Here is a 19,664-nt window from a genome sequence, read left to right as displayed (position 1 = left end):
ATGATTTTTGACAAACCACTTTCTATCCTATGCCCATTTCTAGAACAAGGGTCTTCTACAGTCTTTTTCTGACCAGCTGCCTGATCTTCTTACTATCTAATTTAAGAGGTCCTTAAGTTGATGCTAATGTTTCTGCTTCCTCCAAGGTCCAAAGCTGGTATTATAACCATATGGTCCCTAGAAAAATCCCTAAATCAGTGTCATGGACCCCTCCATCCAACCTCTAAAGTTGCCTTGAGCTGAAGAAACATCTCACCCTGACCTTTTGCGTGGCCCCTGGGCAGCTCCCGGGCCCCAAGGCATGCTGAGCCTGCATTTGGCCATATGTCATTGAAAATGGCTACACGTGTCAGTGTTCACACATGTGTCATAGGTTCACCATCATGGACTTATGAGAAAGAATGCTATGCACCTCCAGAGTAAGAACTGCTGGAATTAGAATGCAGATCAAAGCATATGATTTTTCATTTTAGTTTATTTGAGTTTTTATTTTGAGGTTTAGATCTTATATGAGTATTTTCTTACAGTAATGAACAATATGGAAATAGGTTTTGCATGATAATACAAGTAAAACCCAGATCACATTGCTTATCATCTTTGGGAAGAGGGAAGGAAAGGCAGGTAGAAAACAATTTGCATCTATAACAGAAAATAAAATTACTAAATGTAATTACCAAAATGAAATATCTTTACTCATAAAAAAGAAGCTGAAAATAAAGAACTGGGGCATAGAATAAGATGTTTGGAGTTCATGCTAGAGAGGAATGAGCTCTGAACCTGGAGTAAGACTGCAATTATAACAACTAAGTTTGATCCAAAATAAGTTCCTAGTTTTAGAGGTTAAAGCTACCTTGGAGGCTACAAAATTCAATTCTCTAGTTTTACAGATGAGGAAACAGAGGCAAAGTGAGTTTTTTTAAAGCAGCAAACATTTTTTATTGTAGTGTGTATTACTATAAATATGACATTAAATATTAAAAACCCAAATTATTAGCTATAAAAATGATAAAGGTAGACTTGGTACAAAATGAACATAATTTTTGGACATAACCAATACAGGAATTTGTTCTGCTTTTTTGTTTGTTTGTTGCAAAGGTTTTACTTTTCCAATTTTTTCTAAGATGGGGGAACTAATTTTTGTTAAATGAAAAAAATTTAAATGATCATTTAAAAATATTATGGAATTTATGATAAGCAGTGTGGTATTGCAAATTGATTACTAGATTTGAAATAAGGAATAGTTGGTTCACATTATAACTGAGGCACTTATTCTGTGTCAAGTCGCTTAATCTCTCTTGGCATCAGTTTTTTTAAACTAGAAAATGGGGATAAAAATGGCACTTTCCTGAAAGCACTGTTGTGAAGTACCAGAAAGAAATTCCCAACTACCTCTTCTGATTGTTGGTTCCCTTTTGTGAGCATGAGTAACTGAACAATAATACTGAGATTATGCTTACAGCTTTGGAGGCAACTTTGTGTGTCAAGAAGTCAAGAAAACTTGACTTCTTCGGTCTGAGCTGATTGGCAGCAGCAGGAACTTTTTACTATTACGCTATTTCATATAAGTTGCTGCTGACAGAAAGATGAGTCTAAGTCCTGACTTGGCTGGCCAATTGATGTGGACTTCAAAGGAATTTTTTTGCCCCTGGTTCAAATGAGATGAATGGAGCTAGTACAGTAGACTGGTATTTTTTTTTTCAAATTTTGGTAATGTAAGTTCTGATCACCTGGGAGAATCTAATGGAAGATACAGGTTACTTTTTCATGATTTAAGATCTTGGGAATAGGTACTTTTGAGTCTTTTAAAGTTTTTTCTTTTAAAAAATATTTTATTTGCTTTAATGAGCCAAGATCTACCTTCTCACCTTCTCCTCCCCATTGAGAACACAAATAAAACAAAATCCATTACAAACACATAGAGAAAATAAAATACAATTTCCACATTGACCATTACAAAAGAAAAATGCTTTTATATCATTCCAAATTCCAAACTATTTATCTCTCTTTCAGGAGACTAGCACTTTTTTTTTTCATTAATCCTATGAAATTCCCATTAACCATTGTGCTAAAAAGATTTCTATACAATTTTATTCTGTCACATTTATGTACCATAACTTATTTAACCATTCCTCAATTTATGGACATACCCTCAAATTCTTTGCCACTTCAAAAAGAGCAGTAAATATTTTTGTATATCCTTAAATTTTGTTTTGCCCCAGACTAATCCCTCCCTTAACCTGTCCCCCCTTCTAATTTCCCTTTCCCTTCCTAGTGAAATCTATTTCTGTACCCTGCCTTCTTTTGATCAATTCAGAAGAGAATGAGTTTGAAGTGTCAATCTCCACTGCTCCCTCCTCCTTGTTTATTTAAGCATCTACTTGTGTACTCTGATTATATGAAAAAGTTTTCCTTAAACTTCATTTCCATTCCCTTCCTCCTCCAGTGTATTTCTGCTGTTTCTCTTTCCTTAAGTTCAAGACATAACAGAACCACTCCCAAGTCTTGCCTAATTGGACTCCCTCTCTGAACCTTGATGATGATAAAATTCAAAAACAGCATGTATCATTGTTTTAAAGTAAGCATTTTAACCTTGCTCAGTTCTTTAGCATTGCTCATTCCTGTTTATCTTTTAATGTTTGTATAGTACTTCACAGTTTTTCTGCAGATCTGCAGGAATGCTTTGAAGTCCTCCTAACTTCTCTGGGCCTCAGTTTCCTCATCTTTAAAATGGGATTAATAATAGCACTTACCTTACAGCATTCTTGTGGGATCAAATGAGTTAACATTTGTAAAGTATTTTGTAAAATCCCAAACAGTATGTATATGCTAACCATCATCATTATTACTACTATTATTTCTACTGCCCTGTGGGGAGAATTCAGACTTGAACCATACCTAAGCAATCCTGAATGATTTGCCCCACAGGATCTGGAGTTAGGCTATAAAAGAATTAGAGTAAGAAAAGGTCTTATTTCTTTTTTTTTAGAAGTCAAGCTCTCCAAGAAGCAAATCCTAGAGGCATATTATTCCAGAACTGGGGCCCTGGGGCTAGATATTGTTCTATATGATACAGAATATTTATTCATTTATTGGTCATTTATTGAGAATTTGCTGTTTGCAAAGCAATGTTTTGGCAGAGGCAAAAGGAGTAAAACAGTCTTTGTACTCAAGGAGTTTGTATTCTAATAGGAGCAAAAAGTTAAGTACTGAAATACCTAGAATATATGTTACTATATGGCAAGCATACTAAAAAAAAAGGAACAAATTAAAATTCAGTTGGATTTAGAGGAAAGAAAAATCAAATTTATCTTGCTGTTGTACTATAGTTTATCTAGCCCAGAATAAGCTCCTTATTTCTAAACTTACCACCCAGCCTTGATTGACTCCACCCCATAGCCCTCTCTCCCCTTGGTTTGGAAACCTGGAGGTGGGTATCAAACTTCTAATGCATTCCTTTATAGAGTTCAGAAGCAGAACTCTCAGATCACTTCATCTTGCATCTGCTTCCCTATGTGTTTTCAACTCCATGGACCCACTCTGGGTATCCCTGATTACTTACTGTCCCCCCCCAAACCCCTTTCTGACTTCTTTTATGTATTGGCTCCTCCTTTAGATTGTCTTTCTTTTTATTAATTCTATGCCTGGCACATCATAGGCATTTAATAAATTTTTTTTGGATTGTATTCAAATTGAGAGATCAGTGAAGACTATGGAAAAGATGGCATTATCAGATGCACAGGTTGCTGACGTGTAAAGATTAATTGGGTGGGATAGGAAGAAAAGCTAAGATAGGGAGCCAGGAAAGCAAAAACAGTGAAGTGTGGGCATCATTGAAGAGGTAGGAAGAAATGGAACAAGTCCAGAAAGATAGATTGGAATCATATGGAGTATATTGAATATCAAAGCAAGAAACTTGTACTTTAGTTGACAGACAATAGGAGCCCCTCAAAGTTTTTTGACAAGTGAATGACATGATATGGGTTCTGCTTTAGAAACGTAAATGTGTTATGTCAGATGATTAGGACAGAAGGAAGACTGAAGTCAGAGAGCTCTATTAGGTGGTTATTACAACTTAAATAGCTCTCTTGATGGAAATCCTCGGCCTGGAGTGAAGAAGACCTGAGCTCAAGTTTCCCCTTAAATATCTATTGTGTGACCCTAGTCAAGTTACTTAAACTTTTTGCCTTAATCCACTGGAGAAGGAAATGGCAAAACCTACCAATATCTTTGGCAAGAAAACCCCATAGAGAGTATAATTATAAAGTATGGTTGTGACACAGGGTCATGAAGAGTTGGATACAACTAAACAACTCAAAATCAAAAGTAATCATTTACCGTTTTGGAGAAGGAAAGGGCAAAACATACCAATATCTTTGGCAAGAAAACCCCAGATATGGTCATGAAGAGTCAGGACTGAAAACAACTGAACAATGACAACAAAGGTGATCATGGTAGGAAGGGAAAGTCAGCTATATATATGCAACATGAGAGACATTTCTGAAGTAGAGCAGGCATAGCTTGAGGACAGACCAGATATGATAGTGAGGAAGAAAGAAATGAAAGATGACTCAAGTTTCAAACCTGAGTAATTAAGGGAAAGATGATACAGAAAAAGGAAACTCAGGAGGAGAAGCTCACTGGAGGCAAGTAATTCTGAATTCAATTTGAAGCATGTTGAATCTGAAATGCTCTCAGGATCTTTGGTAAAGCTGTCCCATGGGCATCTGGAAATTTGAGATGGAAGCCTAGAAAAAAAAAATCAGGGCTGGAGATACAGATTTAGTCATCCATGGAGAAATTGATAAATTTAAGGTGGGGAGGTTGAAACATTAACTGACTTTAACCTTCTAACTAGCATAAAATTCAAAGTTACCTGCTGAAAATAAAGTGAGGGGAGTGGGATTAGGAGCTTGAGGGAAGTATGAAAACTTTGAAACAGCCATTGTTGACATTGTATAGGGAACTCAATAAGAATTTAGCAGTAAAGATTGAGCTAAAATGAGCTAGCATGACTGCTGAGGACTCAATGAACATATTTTCATGGCTTTTCTAAAAATGCTTGGTATCTAAGAGATATAATATAAGAAAGGAAACAGTAGTTTCAGAAGATGGGAGATTATAAAGACAAAGACATCAGAAGTTCAAAGAATAAGGGCTTGTAGGGCACTGGTGAGAACAGCATTGAAATATCTGAATCTAAAGACTGAGTGGAGACACAAATGAAACCCAATGGGGTTGATAGACTTTGAAAACAGGGAGAGGAAGAAGGTACTACAAGTCCTAATTAGGATAATGAAAAGATTTAGGAGGAGTGACCCAGAGGATAATTGAATGATGCTTACTAGGTATAAGTAGATGATATCAAAAGAACTGAAGTACTTTAGTCCAGTTCTCTGTGGTAGATTTATAGGCATAGAAAGAGACGTGGACAGAAGAACAAGATAAAAAGGTGGGATGGGGGCAGCTGAGTATCTCAGTGGATTGAGAACCCGGAGTAGAGATGGGAGGTCCTAGGTTCAAATCTGGACTCAGGTATGTCCCAGCTGTGTGACCCTGGGCAAGTCACTTAACCCCCATTATCTAGCCCTTACCTTTCTTCTGCCTTAGAACCAATACACAGTATTGCCTCCAAGATGGAAGGTAAGGGTTTTAATAAAAAGAAAAAAAAGGTGGGATAGGACCACTGCCTGCTTAAGTTTCTCCTCTCCTCTCCTCTCCTTTCCTCTCCTCTCCTCTCCTCTCCTCTCCTCTCCTCTCCTCTCCTCTCCTCTCCTCTCCTCTCCTCTCCTCTCCTCTCCTCTCCTCTCCTCTCCTCTCCTCTCCTCTCCAATATGAGTTAGGATACTTTTTCCTTAAAATTATGGAAATGAAGAGAGCTAAGTGCTAGAATATTTATTTTGAATATTCTTTCCACATTATTGCTAACTTAAATTTCATTTTTTAACTGTTGAATGACCTACAAGTTTCATTCTAGAATCCAATCAAAGTGAGTACTGGCCCACCATGATAGAAGACTTGACAGAAAGAATTTCAGTCTACATTGGTGAAGGGAATGCCCAAACGAAAACAATGGTTCTAAATTTAATTTAGTATTCCTGGAAGATATGCAGTTGAAATTGGGAAGAAGCTTTGTAGATAAAGTATGAGACCTTTCTAGAGACTAAGAGACTAATTACACGATGAGTTGCAAAGTTCCCATAGATGGGAAAAAGAAGAGAGTTTCGAGATCTGAATATCAACATCTTATAACTTCTGAGTTCTAGTAGCCCCTGACGGAGCAATGCCCGAGAGACTAGGGAATGTCTTGGAAAGTGATGTTAAGAATATAAGATTATGACTATCACTGACTTTGTGACAAATATTATGACCGCTAAACCATTCTTTTTTTTTTTTTGGTGCGGATGGCTTCACACAGTTGTCAGCATGGTGCAGCACTTTGATCTTCCTTAAAGACACACAGAAAACAGTTTAACAGAGATGCACAGGGAAACCTGCCTGTACTCTAATGTATTCCTGAAGGTCAGTCTGTTCCCCAAAATTTTTACATGATTTACCATTTTTTCCCTCATTTCAAGACAGTTTTGTGAAAGTGGTAGAAATTGGTAACCTAAACCTGGTATTTATCAGTTGCTTGAAGGAAGCCTCAGTCATAAAAGACTGACACATTCCTCAATGCTAATAATGCCCACAGCTACTGCCTCATAATAATAGCTAACACTTATATAGAGCTGTAAAGGTTACAATGTATTTTAAAAATATTATCTTATTTCATCTTCACAACAATCCTGGTAGGTAGGTACTATTATTATTATTTGCATTTTGTAGATGAGATAATTAAAGTTAAGTGACTTGTCCAGAGTCACACAACTAGTAAGTGGTTAAAGCCAGATTTAAAGTCAGTTCGTTCTGGTTCCAGGTCTAGGACTCTATCTGCTATGCCAAATGTCATGGAAAATCTGCCTTGAAATCCTTATTGTGTGAACATATAAGGATGACATTTAGGCATATGTGGATAGCTTAGGCTCTACTGCCCAGTGATATATTCCATATATATTGTATATTCCAAGGATATACAAGTGCTGAGACTGGCAAGGGCTTAGCCTGGGAGCTTGTCAGTGCAATACTATGGCAGAGAAAACACGAAACTTAAGGTTATGCAGAATAATTGTGATATGGGTACTACAAACAGCAACAGGCACAACCAAGTCTTACAGCTGAAATGGAGTGGGGTGGGTGGAGAGTGAAAGGTAAATTTATCTTGTTTTCTCAGTACAAATTTAAATTTTCAATATTTGTGCCACTAAGGCTAATGCTTTGCACTTAACAGGTGAATGTGTTGATAAGTCGTGGAAATGGAGGCAAACTTCATCCAAGGTAAATGCTTTGCAATGGTGTACTTCAACCTTGAGACTAAAACCAATCATAAGGACAGGAGGGACACATGCCTCAATGAGTTCAGTTTCAGTCCCTTAAATTTATAACAAATATCACTCTTGATCCTTGCTCTCCCATTACCAGCCATCCCTTTCATCAAGGAGCAGGCTCATATCCATATTCAGTTCATATTCAGCAAAGATAGATATTGTACTTTTGAAGTTTCTGTTTTGAGAGTTTTATCCTCTAGTTAACTATTATGAAGCATAAAATAACCCATCTTCTATATCTAGGGCAATTTAAAATGACTTCAAAATGTTTTCAATGGTCTGTTCCTTCTCAACCTCCCCCTTTTAAATTAGACTACCAGCCATCATATCTTTAGAAAAAGGAGTACTAATTTTTGAATACTTGAAATGTGTTGAGAATTTAAAATTAGTGTAGCTATAAGATCTTTGGTAAGAACTGTGTTTCTTCATTTCTTCTGCTCTACTTTCATTATCTTCCTTTCTCTTCATTCTACTTTTTCCTTATCTTTCTTCCTTTTCCAGCTCTTTATTCCCTCTTAAAAATATTCTACATCAATTTTTCTTATTCTTAGTCATTGTATCCATTTGAATATCTTCTGTGTGGCCTTATCAGGCCAGCGACTAGAAAACATACCAAAGAAGTTGTAGATGTATTTCTTGCCTTCAAAGAATTTTCAGGACAGTAAGCTCCATAAGCCAATACCTATTCATCCATTGAGTCAGTCGATCATTCTTTAAAAAAAAATTTTTCATTCTCATGCAAACACACTTCCATACTGGTCATTGTTGTAAGAGCACACTCACACATAATCAAAACCCTCAAATAAAACCATAAATACACTGATGTGAAAGATAGTTTGCTTTGATCCACAACCATCTGACTCCAGCAGTTCTTTTTTCTGGAGTTGGATAACTTTCCAAATCATAAGTCTTTCAGGATTGTTCCAAGTTATTCCATTGCTGAGAGTAGCCAAGATTTCACAGTAGATCATCATACAATATTGCTATTACTGTGTACAATGTTTTCCTAGTTCTGCTTATTTCACTCTGCAGCAGTTCCTGTAGATCTTTCTGGCTTTTTCTGAAATTATCTTGCTTGTCATTTCTTACAGCACAGTAGTATTCCATCACCAACATGTAGCAGAATTTGTTCAGCCATTTCCCAATTGATGGACATCTCAGTTTCCAGTTCTTTGCCACCACAAAAAGAGCAGCTATAAATATTTTGGGGGCAAGTAGGTCCTTTCCCCTTTAATATCTTTTTGGTATACAGACCCATTAGTGGTGTTACTGGATCAAAGAGTATGAACAATTTTATGGCTCTTTGATCATAGTTCCAAATTGTCCTCCAGAATGATTGGATCAGTTCACAATTCCACCAACAATGCATTAGTCATCAATCATTAATTCATTAAGTATGCATTAAACATGTACTATAGGATAAACACAGTTCTAGGTAATGGTGACATAAAAATAAAAAAATCTAAATAGTCTCTGCCTTCTAGAACCTATATCCTATGTATGTGAGGAAAGAGAAGAAAACAATGTGTGTGTAAATGAGTAAATAACAAATATGTACAAAATTTCCAGATTGGAGATGGAGGGGAAAGCACTAATTGAGGGAATCTGCGTAGTGGTGATCTTTGAATTGAACCTTAAAAGAAGCTAGAAATTCATCTAGGCAGAGCTGCAACTGTAGATAATGTAGTGCTAAAAATGTTGCCAGAAGTAGAATATTCTTGCAATGGCTTGTACAGAAAAAGGTGAGAGATCATGGGAAATGGGAAATCTTGATCAGAGAGTGGAACTTGAGTGTTCTCTCTTGCCTCATGCCTTAAGCTTCTTGGTGTCACTTACAAAGAGCTTTCTGCTCAAGGGTCCAGATCATATTCTGTGGACCAAATATAAAGAAAATTTTATGATATTCTGTTTTTATTTAACTGGGCTACTTTTTTTTTTTTGCTTTTATCTCTTTCTCTTCTTCCTTCTCTCACCCCCAGACCTTTACATTCCCTGAGTACAGATGAAATCCTTAAATCTGAAGAAAACCCTCCTCTAGTTCAACCAAGGTTACTTGAAATTTAGCCCTGTGTTTTTTGAAAACTCAACCCATACCTATGTAGACACTGGCTTGAATTACAGCCACGCAGCAAAAATTTGGGCCAGGTCATTGAACAATCTCTGAGCCTCTGTGAATCAGCTTCAAGATATGATTTGATCATAATATCTCAAATAAAATTTATGTGAGAAGAGTTTTGATCTCCTTATCAGTGGAAAAATAAGGGCATGTGGGTCTAAATGCTCATAATTTTCTAGTTTCTCAGATTCTTTTCAGATGTAGGATATAAGAATAGATTGCATTATCATACATTATGGCCTAATTCATAATTATATGTAATAAATCAAATACAGTAAGAAAGAGGAAGCTCAATTTAGAGTATCAGATAATCCCCAAGACTTCCAGGTGAGTTTAGATTTTAACTTTAAAAGAGTTCAAAATTCAATAAACCTTTGGAATATAAAGAGATTCACATATATATTAGACTTCCTTAATTTTGTTAATGATATTTACCACTATTTTCCCATTCTCTCAGTTTCCCAGACTTGACACTTATTCTTTTCTCTCAATCCACACATCCAATGGCCAACCCCAAATTTCTCAACTCTTCCCCTCATTTACATTCTCCCTGCTATCATTCTTACCTCTCACATAGACTATTATAATATTGTCTTAAATGTTCTCAATGTGTCTCAAGTTTCACCTCTTGACAATTCATCCTTTACATATTAACTTTTTTTTTAACCCTTACCTTCTGTCTTAAAATGGGGGGGGGGGGATAAGTGACTTGCCCAGGGTCACACAGATAGGAAGTGTCTGAGGCCAGTTTGGAACCCAGGACCTCCCATCTCAAGATCCAGCTTTTAATCCACTGCCCCCTACACATTAACTTGTTGTTAAGAAAGATCTGATCATTCTCTTGCTGATAATTCTTATTCAGAATCCTAAGTGATTCCCTATTATATTATGACTAATAAAATACAGACTTTCCCTTATAGTCAAATACCTTGATAATGGCTTTAAATTATTTGTTTTATGTCCTTTATTATGCTCCAGCTAAATCAGACTATTCATGCTTTCCCAATTTCCTGTAGCCATTTCCCATCTTGATGCATTTTCCTGAACTGTCTCTCATGCCTAGCTTAGATTCCCTCCCCCCATCCCCTTCACTCATTGGATGAGCTTCTTCCTTCCAAGTCCAATTCAGATGCCCTTCTTTCCTGGGCTGCCTTCTTCTTCCCAGTAGGAAATGGCCTTTCCCCTCTTTTTGACTTCAGTTGTGCCTTTAACCCTACTCTTACTTAAAGTATGCTTCTATGTTTACATTACTCATATCCCTTCAGGATTATCAATTCCTTGAAGGCAGAGTCTGTCTTTGTAATGATTGTATTCCCAGCACCCAGAGGAGAGTACTTTGTATAGCACAGGTACTTAATAAATGTTTGTGAAACCACTGAGTTGGGTGAAGAACTTTAACATTAAGTGTTTAGATGATCAAGCAGGTCTCTGAAGGACACTGAGGAATCCACGTTATGGGAACAAAGGATATATAAAGATAACTTGTTTGAAACTTTAAAAATTTGTAACTTAAACATCAGGGGAAAAAAAAGAATATTTCCATATACAAAGGAGAACAGGAAAAAAAAAGCTTATGTAAGGAAACACGAATCTCTATAATGTGAAACTTGCTTTTTAAAAAGTGTTCAATAAAAAAGTATACAATAAATTCAGCATGTTACTTTAAAACCATCTTATTTGTATCTTCCCATACTTTCTTTTTCTTTTGTGCCTTTTGTGTATTTAAAATGCTTCAATGCCCTCTTTTTCTTTTCCTTTTTTTTGTTAACTATACTACTAGCTACCATCTGTCTCCCAAATCCTGCATAGAAAAAAAGGGAAAAAACCCAATCCTATAACAAATAGTTCTTGAGGATAATGACATAATCATAATTCCTCCTTCCTCAAAAAATGAGGAATTTAAAAAATAGCATGATGTTTGAGCTTCAGAATACCATGGTTTGACCTGGAGATAGGCAGTGGTCCTGGCTTCAAATATGACCAGATACTTCTTAGCTGTGTGGCCCTAGGCAAATCGTTTAACCCCAATTGCCTAGCCTTTATCTCTTTTCTGCCTTGGAACTGATACTTAGTATGGATTATAAAGCAGAAGGTAAAGATTAAAAAAAAGATAATGCAATGATGAATAGAAGAGAATTCATTAACACAGAGTTTCTCCTTATCCTGGTTGGTTTATCATGTTGGAAGACATTCTAGATGTCAGGAGCCTTGACATATTCTTCCAACTGGAAACCTTGGTGTGTTTCAGTTTCCTCTCTGGTCAAAAGATGACAGGCATACGTGTTCTACCTTCCATGGGCTGTCATGAAGATCACATTAAATAACATAAAAGTCATTTGGAAAATAATGTGATATATAATGGGAATATATTATTATTAATTTCCCCTGTTCATTGTTGCCACAGTCAGTTTCATGGAAGGGGATGCATGGCCATGGCTTTTGATTGAGTTAGCACAGGATTGGATAATGATGACATCAGAATGAATCTGATGAGCTCATGAAGTCTCTCCTGGCCCTCAGATGGTCCTCTGGAAACAGGAGCCTCTTCTCACTACCAGAAATGGTTTCAACACCTTAGGGAAAAAAAAAATAAGTGGCGTGGGAGCCACCCTTGTAAATGTGTGCCAGTTCCTGCTCTACTTGTTTGGTGGAGAAATAAGAGCTGAGACTTCCAATGATGTCAGTTCTTACCCCTTTCATGAGTCCAGAACTGGGGCTGTTGTTTTGTGTGATTCTTCTCTCTCTCTGCGCCCCCCACCCCCATTTAAATGACATTACTCACTTGGAATGCCCCAGTGGAAAAATACTGGCAACATAAAGGTTAATAGAAACACTGACACAATCCTAATTGCAGCAGCACAAGCATATTTCTATAATTATAGTTAACACTTATCTCCATTTCTCATACCCAGTTCAACCATTGAGGGCTGCCTCAAGCTGAAGATGAAACGTGGGCCTCTGGGAGTGATTTGAATGAGCTGGACCTGATAGAGTTATCAGGCTCCCACAGAAATGATGCCTGACATTTCTGGACATTGTTATAATCAGTATTTAAGCAACTCACCTGGACTCCGGTGGGGACCACTGTGCCAAAAAGAATTCTTCTGAGATCCGTAGCAGTCTGTGCACATATCTGTGTGGCTGCCTGGGAGAGATGGAGCCAAAGGGGACAGAGGTACCAGTCTAAACTGGTTTCTGCAGCTTGACAGTCCTGTGGGCCATAGAAGTTTCCCATTAGGTAATTATTTACCATCATTTGAATATATGTTTATTTTCAGACTTAGGCAGGAATTGGAATCTTGCCCAATTCACCTATGACAACGGAGTGTAGCTGTTAAAGCCCAACAAGCTGATTCACGTTGACTATAATTGGCCATGCTTCATAGCAATGACTTTTAGGAGGGTGGGGAATGTTCATTTTGCAACTCCAAGGTCTGAAGATAGCTCATTTAAGGATGACCTGTCATTGGGATCTTCCAAGGAGACTCTCAGGATCCCATTTTCATCACTGTTAATTTTAGCCTTGTACAAAAACTGGACATGTCTGGGATGCAAATTGCATAATATCTGCTCCTTCAGTGGATGTGACTGATTAGACTGACATTTTCTAATCTCAATTTTCATAGATTTCCTGAATTTTAGGCTACTGTGGGTCATCTGAGAGTAGTAAGAAACCTTTGAAGTCATCTAACTCTGTGTTCTCCTGTTGTAGATGAAGAAACTAAGCCTGAGGAGGTTAAGTGACTTATGATATCACAGATAGTAAGTATAAAAGCGTGAGCATAGGTCCTTTGATTCCCAAACCAGTCCTCCTCTCCCTCCACCCCCCCCCCCCAACTCTCTACTGCTTCTAATGGATAACTGAAGAAGAAAAACAACTTCTTAATGCAAATGTGTTGTTTGGCTGAATTTCCCCCAGCCAAACTTTCTTTCCTTTTCCCCAACCCCCATTCTTCTGCAGAATGACTAACAAAAGATTCAACTACCTCTATCCAGCTTAAGCAGAATACACAAAACCCAACCAGTACACAGACTTAATTACTTGTAGACTCCACAAATGCTGCCCCCAACACACCGCTAAGGACTGTCCGTACCCACTTTGGGATAAAGTACAGCAGTCCATTCAAATGGCATAGAATATTGCTAATTGGCTATGAAGACTGAAAAATGCTCTTTAAGCCCAATTCTGTGGTATACTGCTGATGCAAACAAGGCTAAATTTCTTTTCTTTGAAGTTTAGCATTTACTTTATTTGATCAAACCTGCTGATGGATAATGTCATCCCTCAGTTCTCCAAGAAGCCCAAGTTGGACAATTCCACAAACTAGCACAGGACAGGGTAACATATTTGTATTGCAGTGTATACCAGTGGAGGTGATATATAAATGATAATGCAGAGCTATAAAGTATGAAGAACTTGGGGTTAAGTATAAATGGAATTTAGAATTTTATATTTATAGGAATAATTTTATAGACAATACACTTTTAGAGACATTTTTCTTAGAGATATGTAATTAGTCTAAAGCTTGATAAAGAACCAAGACCTTTAATGAGTATCCACTCTAGCTTCCATTCATTAAAAAAAAAAATAAATACAGGTATCCCTTCCACATTGCTGGGATTAGGAGCATGGTACCCCCATAATCTGGAAAATCTGAGTAAAAATTTTTGGCCCTCCCTGCCAGTGAAGAAGTCTGATTTCTATTCTTTTTCTTTTATCAGTTGTTCACAGTAATTTATTGTAAAATTTGAGTTAAGTATTTGATCATAGGCTATATATATATGTCAACGTTAAGATAGCTCTACATTTCTAGCCTTGTATGTTGTCTGCTGGCATTTGAATTCTTTTCATAAACTCTAACTTTTAATCATCTTAATTTTCAAAAAGAAATTATATATATATTTATAGTTTTAAAAGATAAAAGATAAAATATATTGATACATATATTTTATGCATTTCTGAGTAAACTTTTTCTGTGTTGTCTGTGGTTTCTGCAAAACTCTCAAAAAATTATCTTTAATTTTTTATACTGACCCATGATATATCCAAACCCCAATGGGGAAAATCATGATGTGGAAAGGATAATTCTATTATCCTGATTCTCTCTCTCTCTCTCTCTCTCTCTCTCTCTCTTCTCCCTCTGAGTGTGTGTGTGTGTGTGTATCTGTCTGCCTTATTCTTGTCTGCAAATATTCTTTAAATCAAACTGGATGTGAGACTCATAGTCTGGAAGTTAGGCAAGAAGATAGCCCTAATCAATCAATAAAATGTATTAAATGCTCAATCTGTGTGATCCTTTTTCTAAATAGCTGATGGATTCAAACAAATAGGACATATTAGAAAGTATTTTCCTTTATACTATGTATAATCAAGTTGTGGGGGGAAAAAAAACAAGAAAAAAACATTTAATGGAGTTTCTGAGCTATTAAATTTCACTGATTTGAAGAGAAAGAGGAGAGGGAAGGGGAGGGAGAAGAAAAGAAAAGGAGAGGAAACATGGAATTAATGATTTTGTAAGTGATAATGTATTGCTTTGGTATAATATTAATTCCTTTCATAGCCCATGCAGATAATTCATTTATGTATTTTTCTTTTTATCTCAAGGGATTTCTAAAACATGGCTCAACAGGAACACATTCTCTACCTACTTTGGTCCTTGGAGAAAGTGGACTTGAACTTAAAGTGGTTGCTCCTGGCATTCTTCTGCTCAAATTGACTTCTAGGTGTGGCAAAAATAAAGGATGAGTTGCCCAATTAGGCAACAGAGGGAACAAAGCTCTGGGTCTGGAGTCAGTAACATCAGGAGTTCAAATCTGGCTTCAGACACTTAGCTGTGTGACTCAAGTTAATTCACTTAATTTTTGTTTGCCTCAAGCTTTTCTTTATTGTAAAATGGGGATAATAATAGGACCTGCCTCCCAGGGTAATGTGAGGATAAACTGAGATAATATTTGTAAAGAGCTTAGCCTAGTACCTGGCATGTGACATGTTATTTACTATGACTAGATTATCTCTTGTGGAGCACAGTTTCTTGGCTTCTCCACTGATCCACTGCTGTGCAGATTCAAGTTGGTCACTCTTTAGACTTTGGGTCACTAGGCTCTGTTGCTATGGCTATGGCAGGTTCTACTGTTACAGCTATGTGAATCTTCAATGGAGAGGGCAGGTAGGTGTCTCAGTGGATAGAGATCCAAAACTAGAGAAAGGTAGTCAAATTTGGCCTCAGATATATCCTAGGTATGTGACTCTGGGCAACTCACTTAACCCCCACACTTCTGCCTTGGAACCAATACTTGGTATCAATATTTTAAGTCAGAAGATATGTAAAAACATTTTTTTAATTAAAATAATTTCTATGAACTCTTCAAATCTGGTCTCAGATACTCCCTAGTTATGTGACCTTGGGCAAGTCCCTTAACCCCAGCTGTCTAGCTAACCTTTGCTGACAGAAGATAAGGATCACTTTTTTAAAAATGGGGTCGATAAGTAGCTCAGTTGATAGAGAGCCAGGTGTGGAGACAAGAGGTTCTGGATTCAAATCTGCCCACTGTAAAAATGGAGAATTGAACTCTGGACTCTAACACCACAAATACTCTTCCTAGTTGTGAGATCCTAGGCAAGTCACCTAGTCAATTGCCTAGCCCTTCCTGATCTTCTGCCTTAAAACTGATACTTGGTACCAATTCTAAGAGAGAAGTTAAGAATTAAAAAAAAAAATTCTTCTATGGACTCCTGATACTCAACCTCTGGTGGCTTTTCTAACCTTTCAAAACTCAGAAGGTCACTCTGTTTCAGATAACCATTTACCAAGGATCTGAGAAGACTAAAGAACAGAGACAGAAACAATAGGAGTGCCGGGTATTAGAGGTTCCTTGGTGATCTGGGTGGGGAGATGAGGCAACCCATGGCAAGCAGTAGCCTGCTGTGGCTTCCACAACTGCCACTCTCTCTCCACCTGAAGGCTTGCAAGATTACATTCCTGCCCAACCATCAACAAAGCATATGCTTTTAATTTGTTTTTCCTCCTCCCACTCATGAGAACCTGATTTTTACTCCTGTTCATACTTTTTTGCCTGATTCACAGGTGACGAAAGAAGTACATGGTAAAAAATGATTTTTTATATGGTGCTCAGGGGCTTTCAAGTGCCTCACATATATTATGTCATCTTTTACTCATATCTACTCTCTGAAGATAGGTGCTATTATTATCCTCATTTTACAGGTGAGAAAGATTAAGTACTTACCCAAGGTCACTCAACTAATATATATATACCCAAAGAGATAAAGCTCTGGTCTTTCCCATTCTGAATCTAGCACATAATCCACTCTATCATGCTTTGACTTTTCAAGATAACCAGCTAAGCCAGGAGAAGTGGCCTTCCCAGAAAAAGTAGAAGCCTAACTGGCTCATGCATGCACTGTACTCAATACCCTGGCTTTATAAACATTTGGTACTGACTACCAGTGGATATAAAGACTGCTTCCACAATAGTGATGTAGCAGCAAGTGGCAAGTAGGATATATGATCCATTGCTTTCATTCAGGAGAAATTAAAAAGCATTTATTAATTCAATTAATTAAAATGAATAAACATTAAGCATCTACTATGTGTAAAGAATGTTAAAAGGCAAATTTTTTTAAATGGTCCCTTTCTTTAAGGAGTTTAACCCCTATTGAGTACCTAGAAGAGCAGTCGCAAAAGAGGCAGAAGGACTCTAAAGATTAGGAGAATCTGGAAAGACTTTTTTATTTTTGTGGAGGGGAGGGGGTTGAAGGAAGCAAGGAGGAGGTCTATTAGAAAGGAGGAGACAGTTGGAGGAAGTTGGCCAACTGTCAAAAGCAGCAGAGGGGCCAAAGAGTGGGAAAACAACAACAACAACAAACAACAAACCCATAGATTTAAAAGGCATCTTAGGGGCTACCTATTCCAGCTCCAACATTTTCCAAATAAGTTAACAGAGGCCTAGGGAGGTGAAGTGATTTGCTCAGAATCACACAGGTCATAAGTATTAGGTGGAGGAATTAGATAAAAGCAGCTTTAACTCCAGAGGTAAGTCTTTGTTTACTGTGTCTTAATAATTGAATCTGGCAATTAAGAGGTCAGTAGGGTCTGGTCAGAAACATTTTTGTAAGGCAGTGGGGGTTGAAGGTCAAATGCAAGGAAGGAAGGCAATGAATAGTGAGAAAGCCAAGGAATCATACATACATAGACATCAGTTGCATATTCATGGTTCAAATGAAGTGAATGGTTGTAGGAATTACACTGGAAATGCATTTACCTAATACAAGTTCTACTATGACAGAAGAGATGTCATCATGTGTGTTTTGGCAAGATTTTTACTCTAATAGTAGAATTTATATGAAGTTGTTCCGTCCATCTTATAGAATGTTACATGCTATTTTCTAGCATATATCACAAAATCTTATTTCAGGGTGTTGGGGCATTGCTTTCACCATATATCAGAAATAAAAATACTACTGCTTATTAATCTAGGGATGCAAAGTGGTGATAGAAGTTTTTCAGAGGTAGATATACAGCAGAAATATACAATTATCCCCAAAAGGAAAAAAAAAAGCAATTCCCCAAACTCTAGTCCTTTCTCTCTCTAAAAGCATCATCTCTAATATTTGTTTTGCATCCCAGTGGGGGTGGTGTTGGTTAAATTTCAGTGATTCTTGCATAGATTAGACTAAAAATAGTCACAGTCACACTTCACTACCACACTTTAGTTGCTTCTTTTTTAGTTTTGGGGATTCCTTTATAACAGGTTTTTAGTTTCTTAAAGTTTTCCCTTAAATAAAAGTGATCATCTTTTCCATCATGGCATTTGTCTTGTAAATGCTTTTATTCCTTTTATAGGCTCAGAGGACCAGAGCAATGGATAGAGATGTGGGGTCTAGAATCAGAAAGACTCATCTTTCTGAGTTCAAATCTGGCCTCAGAGACTTTTTAGTTGTGTGTCCCTGGGCAAGAGTCACTTAATCCCGTTTGCCTCAGTTTCTTCATCTGTAAATGAGCTAGAGAAAGAAATGGCAAATTACTCCGCTATCTCTGCTGAGAAAACCCCAAAGGGAGTCACAAAGATCAATAACAAAGACTAGAGCTGGAAAGGACCTCAGAGGCTATATTTAGTTCAGTCCTGTTGTTTTGCCAAGGAGGAAACCAAAGCCCAGAGAGCTTGTGATTTACCCAAGACCATAGAGTTTATAAGCATCAGAAATGAGATTTTGAACCCAGGCCCTGATTCCAGGGTGCCTCTTTTTTCCACTGTATAACCTAGATAATTTTAACCTAGATAATTTCCCTTCTGTGTTGATTTTGTTTATATCTTCATACTTCTTTTGCCTAACAAGAATCAGTCATACTTCTCTAAATAGGAAGACTTTTTAAAAAGCATTCCTCCTTACCAACAATCATGTGAAGAAAGCAGTATAGATATTATTGCAATTTTTTTTACAGATGAGGAAACTGTGGTTGTCAGGCAAGGTTAAGTTATTTGATCAAGTTCATTTAAATAGTATGTAGTAGATCTCATGTTGCACTCAGGACTCTTTCAGATTCAATGCCACTACAATATAATCTATTCCATTCCATTCCATTCCATTCCATTTATAGGTAGGAATAGAAAACATAGCACACAAGGGAGGTATTTGTTAGTATTCTTCAAGACAGCTAGAGTCCAAAATGAAACATTTTTTTCCCTTAAAAATTCATGGATTTTATCCACATCCAGAGAACTATGCGGAGTAAAATCACAGAAGAAAAACATAGGATGTGGTTCAATGGGGATACGTTGGGGATGCTGACCTTAAATGATCACTCTATTGCAAATATCAATAATATGGAAATAGGTCTTGAACAATGATACATGTAAAACCCAGTGGAATTGCTTGTCGGCTGGGGGGGGGGCAGGGGAGGGAGAGAACATGAATCATACAACCATGGAAAAATATTCCAAATTAATTAAATAAAATATTTTTTTGAAAAATTTAGGGATTTAGTAAGATTCATTTTAATAGAATAAGGATTTATTAACCATTTATTGTTTACCAGGCTCTGTGCTGGTCATTAAAGATAGAAAAACAAAAGACAAAAGTATACAATCTCCAGAGACAAGGGAGG

The 19,664-nt window shown here is 37.0% G+C and overlaps 2 long non-coding RNA genes across 3 annotated transcripts in view; one reads left to right on the top strand and one right to left on the bottom strand.

Annotated features, from left to right (window-relative positions):
• LOC107652379 (uncharacterized) overlaps positions 1-12,683 on the bottom strand; it is a 36,709-nt gene extending 24,026 nt beyond the window's left edge. Inside the window, exon 1 of the long non-coding RNA XR_001629892.2 lies at positions 12,605-12,683. This is a non-coding gene — a long non-coding RNA (uncharacterized LOC107652379). The remainder of the gene's footprint in view (positions 1-12,604) is intronic.
• The window catches only part of LOC103103878 (uncharacterized), a 29,126-nt gene extending 9,709 nt beyond the window's left edge, over positions 1-19,417 (top strand). The window contains exons 1-6 of one of the 2 annotated variants that reach the window (XR_001629890.2): positions 1,760-2,575; positions 6,416-6,519; positions 7,328-7,374; positions 12,453-12,778; positions 13,253-13,302; positions 15,146-19,417. This is a non-coding gene — a long non-coding RNA (uncharacterized LOC103103878). Of the gene's footprint in view, positions 1-1,759; positions 2,576-6,415; positions 6,520-7,327; positions 7,375-12,452; positions 12,779-13,252; positions 13,303-15,145 lie in introns of those variants that run through there. The other variant, XR_001629889.2, reaches the window with a different exon arrangement.
• The last annotated feature ends 247 nt before the right edge of the window (positions 19,418-19,664 follow it).

This window comes from Monodelphis domestica, chromosome 4 (assembly GCF_027887165.1).
Source record: "Monodelphis domestica isolate mMonDom1 chromosome 4, mMonDom1.pri, whole genome shotgun sequence".
NCBI classification, from domain to species: Eukaryota; Metazoa; Chordata; class Mammalia; order Didelphimorphia; family Didelphidae; genus Monodelphis; species Monodelphis domestica.
Note: the sequence above shows the minus strand (reverse complement) of the source record. Positions and strands in the feature narration are given on the sequence as shown.